We start from the raw sequence: 5241 nt of genomic DNA, 5'->3' as shown, positions 1-5241 counted from the left end.
ATGAAAAGAGCACTCGGCAAGCGCGTGACGGCCTTAGAAAATTTACGTAGCGCGTGGTTCAGCAAAAAAATTGGAATTTAGGCTAATGTCAGATATCAAATTGCATTCTGCCCAATACAGGAAACTTGATCGCAACATATTTCAACACAGGAGGAAAGGGAACCTTTCACAGAACTAAGTGATCCTACGCGAGCTTTATTTTCAAGATCCCGATAAGAAAATCGGCTGTGCAATTTTCCTCCCTTCCGTTGCTTTTATTGTTTGCATTGTAGCTCCATAGGAATAAGATAGGACATGCACTATGTTAAAATGGTTTTTGCACAACGCAACCGATCGTATTGAGCATATTCATATAGTGATTACTGGTTAGAGCACTTTATAGATGCGCTTTAAACATGCTTATGTTTCTGATTGAAAAAAAAAATCTTTCGTGAATAACGTTTGTATTCACTCGACAAAGTCATTAACACTAAAGTTGTTGAACATTTTTGACAATTTTTCATCATGATATACTTGGTCTGATTCCTGTTAGGACGCGCTCAAGGAAGCGAGACTATCTTCCCAATTTGTATACGCTAAAACTCACACCAATATTCCCTACAAGAGGATAAGAACAATTTGTAGTTCAAGTGACGAGGATCTTGCTAACAGGATGGGGTTTGCAGCTTGTGTTGTTTTGAGTCAGAACCAGCTGTTAATGGCTAAGTAAGTCGGGAAAATCTACTGTCGTTTACGATATTGACATCGTGTATTTCCAAAATAATTAGTTCTTTTGGTCTTTCGCACCCGCTTAAGACTGTACCAAAGCAAAAAAAAAAAATACTTGAAGCAATGCTGTAAAAAACAATGATCAAACTGATCTTAATCAATTTTACAGCATGGTACAAGAGCGTCATTATCCTGCCAAGTAAAATGCATAGCCTAAGGTTTAAAATATCATCTGGCACGTCAACACGGAGTATTCAAATTTATCTTTCGATTCAATACGTATGCTAATCATCGCCTTTTATTCTTCCCCAGCCACTTAATAAAACGATTTGATAAGCAATGAAAAAAGCGTCTTCTTTCAAACGGTCTCGACTATCTTGTGCCTACAACCAGATCATTCTTTCCATTCCACGCATCAAAATTTCACCATTGAAGACTTTATTTCTTGTTAACATAGCATCATCGAAACGCAAGGGAGGTTGGGAGAATTCATAAAATATTTCATCTTGATATTCCAAGCAACTATCCAAGAGGATATGCAATAGATTAAAAAATAACCCTCAGGTATAAACTACCCAAGAGGGTATAAAAGAGATCAACAATTAATCCTCAGGTATACACTACCCAGGAGGGCACGAAAAATTGAATTCCCACTAATTTATATCAGGAGACCGCTCTTTGTCTGGACTCTTTCTTTTGACTGAAAGTTAAGGCATCCACCATTAACTTTTATAATTTTTAGCCTTTACTAGTTCCTGGGTGTCTTTGTCAAGCTCGGCTATTCTTGACAGACATCATTGCGGAGTGGAGTAATGAAAAGGTATGTTTAGCAACAATGAATTAAACGGCGATGAATTCTTAAACTGAATCAATCTGTTCTTTATCTAGATTTATAATTTTGATAAAAAAGGTATATTTTGCGACATTGAATGAAAAGACGAGGAACCGTGAAACTGAATCAATCTGTTCTTCATGATGTAGATTTGTAATTTCAAAACTATGCGCAGCGAGTTCTTTGAAAAACAAAACTATTAACGATGACTGATGCTATATTTGTCATGGGGTCGATGAAAAGCATGAATACTCTGCTATGTTTTATTTTCTCTTTTCCTTACTGGGGTGGAATTGATCAGTTAAATGTCTGCAAGGTTTTGGCGTCCGTTTAGAGAATAGCATTCTACAACTGAGGCCGATAAAAAAGTCGAGGAAGCAGGAAGTTAATTAAAAGGGAAATAAAAGATAGACCCATCAAAAGCTGAACTGTCGCTCATCATTTCAAAACATCTTTGTCCAAAATTCTGTTTTCCACAATTATTTTTTTAGATGTAGCGTGCTTATAAACTGAGCACGAATGCAACACCCATTTCTTTTTGTGTAAGATTGTTCAAGCGAAACGTCTGAATAAGTTTTATTCGACGAACTTAATTCGTTTTTTTTTCGTGAAAGATATCTTACGTGGTCTTTGTGTATTTCTCCGTTGACATCTTGTCACAACAACTTCAGATGGTAAGCAACTATGCTATAATTATGTCTCTGAAACCCTTCATGATATTTTTGAAAGGTTTTGCACTAAACGTCAACACAACAATCGTGAATTATAGCTACCATTTCAATTTTAAAACCGCAAAAAGTGTTTTACAGTGGTTAACTGTTTCGAAATCATTTTGCAACTTAACAAAACTTAAAACTACATTTGTAAACAAGTTAAAACATCTCTTCCCTTTTTAATCTATTTGTATATTTACATTACCTCGAGACCAATAGAAGCCACCGGTGGTATCGTTGTCTTTCCGGTTGGATTTCGTTTGGGGGCACAGGGTGTTCCAATACCGAAATGTTTAAGTCTAACCAGTCACTATTTACTTAACATTTCTATAGAATAACCACAACATGAGTAGAACTTCAGTTGTACTTACTCAGCGCAGAGTGTAAAAACAGGGCTGTGAACATTTTGCTGCATTAAAGCCCTTTTGTCGCCCAATTCTTCAAGCTGATGAAATACAGAAGTTGCCTTGAACGCGACAGATTGTGTAATGTATTAAAACTCTTTTGAATTAGGTGATATGACACATGGTAATATTTGATCGCTTCTCACTGACACAAGTCACCACTAGTTTTTTTTCTTTATAGAAGGACCAATGAGGCTAAAGGCTTTTTCTACCAGGTGCAGAGTAATTTTTCGCTTCAGCAAAACAGGATATTCACTACAATAAGTTATTATTGAAATAGCTATATTAGTTTACATTTTCTTATGGTGTAAGTAATCATAAGTTGATAAATACGTTTTCAATAGAACTAGTTCAAGAATCGTGTTTAAAGTTAGAAGTTTTATGTCAATCAGTATTTTTCCCACCGGAAGCTTTATCGAGTACCCCATGTGTTCAACTGCACGGATGGAAGAAATTACCATCTATCCATTAAAGAAATGAAGCTGCTCGTTGTAATTGGTAACATTATATTCATATCGTATGGCAATAACTTCACCAGCGGGACTGATCCTGTAATGCATGTATGGGGAATAAACCTGGGGAAGTAGGAATTCTCTGATTAATTAATGTTATGGGAACAGGGATTAGTCAGATTAGAATTTGCCACAATGCTACCTGTATTATAACGACACACAAGGAAATCCAGCATTTCTTTGAGTCTGCGAGAAGCACAAGAACATCGATATTTGGTTATTTAGTAATTGGGAGAGTGAAACAGGAGATAATGTGCATGAAAGCTCGAGTGCTCAAAAAAAGCCTTGCAGAGGAAACAAATGCGTGAAAAATTTCCTTTTAAAGGGACAAAAAGTGTTCTTTATGGCTCAATGTTAGTAACCGGTCTGGAGAAGGGGGGGAGGGGGGAAGGGGGTTATAACTTTTTCATAAATTCTGACCTCAAAACAACGCAGCATCGTTACAAAGAAAATAAGTTTTTGACTTTTTACCAGTCAACGTTTTGATGATTGTTCTAACTACTTATCTCACTACTCATCGGATCTAATTTGTTGGCAAACACGCTTTTTCTGATTAAGACCTTTTCAGTGCAGCTGAGCATCAGCTGTCTAGAGAATTGGCTGGTGACGGTATTTTAAGTTCCAAAATAATCAAGGATTACCGCTAACTCGCCACACAAGCACGTTTATTTCAATCAATGTCAATAGATCTGAAGAGATTTTTTTTTCCTTTTGGCATCGATTAAAATTAGTCTAAGACAGTGTTAATCTGGTATTGTGTTCCTGTGATCCTTGTCAGTGCTGTTAAAAGCTGTTTCGCAGACTGTCAAAGCATTGTGAATCATATAGAAATGAAAATAATATCTTGAAATACCCCAAACTACACCTCCTCCATTATTCTTATCGTCTCTCACAGTGTCTATCTCATGGAAACTTTGACGGGACAGGCATAAGAGGGGGAGGGGAGTGGGGGAGTGGGTCGAGTGAGTCTACGCTTGAGACCAGCAATATGCCTAAATACTGTATACATAACTTTATGTCAGTTAGAATTTCCGGATAGCATGGTGGTGTTAGTTTATCCGTGGAAAGAAACTATGTAAGTCAGAAATTAAGCAAGGATGACGAAGGACTAACGCTCGGAACTGCAGCTTTGAAACCCTTTACGATATCAACTCAGTTGATGATACTAAATTATCTGTTTTCTACCTTAATCTTTGAAAAAGTGTTTTACTTCCCTTTACATATCGTTTTATTCTCTCTTAGCCCAATAGTTATTTCTTTTTAAATAAAAAGTTAGATTCTTAGTCACGAGACAATAATCTCCAGCTGTTGTAACAGGTCATGCTGTCTCCTACTTAATTTAGAGAAGAAACAGGTAAAAAATTGAAAATATGACCTCAGATTCATCTACCGAGAACACTTGAGAAAATAGAAAACGGATTGATTGATAATCCAGGAAATATTTCTGTTGTTTCATCCATGGTTTCCTGCGGTTTTCCTCTCCAATAGGATCGTACTTTTTTAATGGAAGTCAGTGTGGCTGTCCTCGGGAATGATATAATGAGATACTGACTTTTTATCTAACACTAAAACGAATATGAAGAGTTAATTAAATGTACCATGACACTACCTAGTAACCTTTCTAAAAGCTTAAAAAAAGAAAAATTTCAGTAAAAACATGGCTGGCTAACCGAGTGGGTAAGATGCACATATCTCGTACATAAATGATTATTATTCACGTGTAGGTAAAATTACCTGAAAAATATATTGCCCACGAAATGAATATTTCATCAAGCAATTGAAGCCTGTTTGGCCAAGATGGCTGATTGTAATCGGCCTCTTTCTTTTGCTTTTTCCTCGATGTTGCTGTTGTCAATTTTGTTTAGGCTGTTATATGGAACAAGGAAAGGCACTGGAAACTAACGTAATTACTTGCACAGATTTATCCGCAGTTGCTTCTTCACCAGAGGATTCTGCAACTACAGAGCTGGTCTCTACATCTGCCACCTGCAGGTTGAACAGCAGAATATCTAATGATATCAAACCTTGGGCGGGAACTAAGGCCAAGAAATTCACAGCTTTTGGGTAGCGCA

Source organism: Pocillopora damicornis, chromosome 1 (assembly GCF_964200805.1).
Source record: "Pocillopora damicornis chromosome 1, jaPocDami1.2, whole genome shotgun sequence".
In the NCBI taxonomy this organism is placed as follows: domain Eukaryota; kingdom Metazoa; phylum Cnidaria; class Anthozoa; order Scleractinia; family Pocilloporidae; genus Pocillopora; species Pocillopora damicornis.
This window is presented reverse-complemented; position numbering follows the sequence as displayed.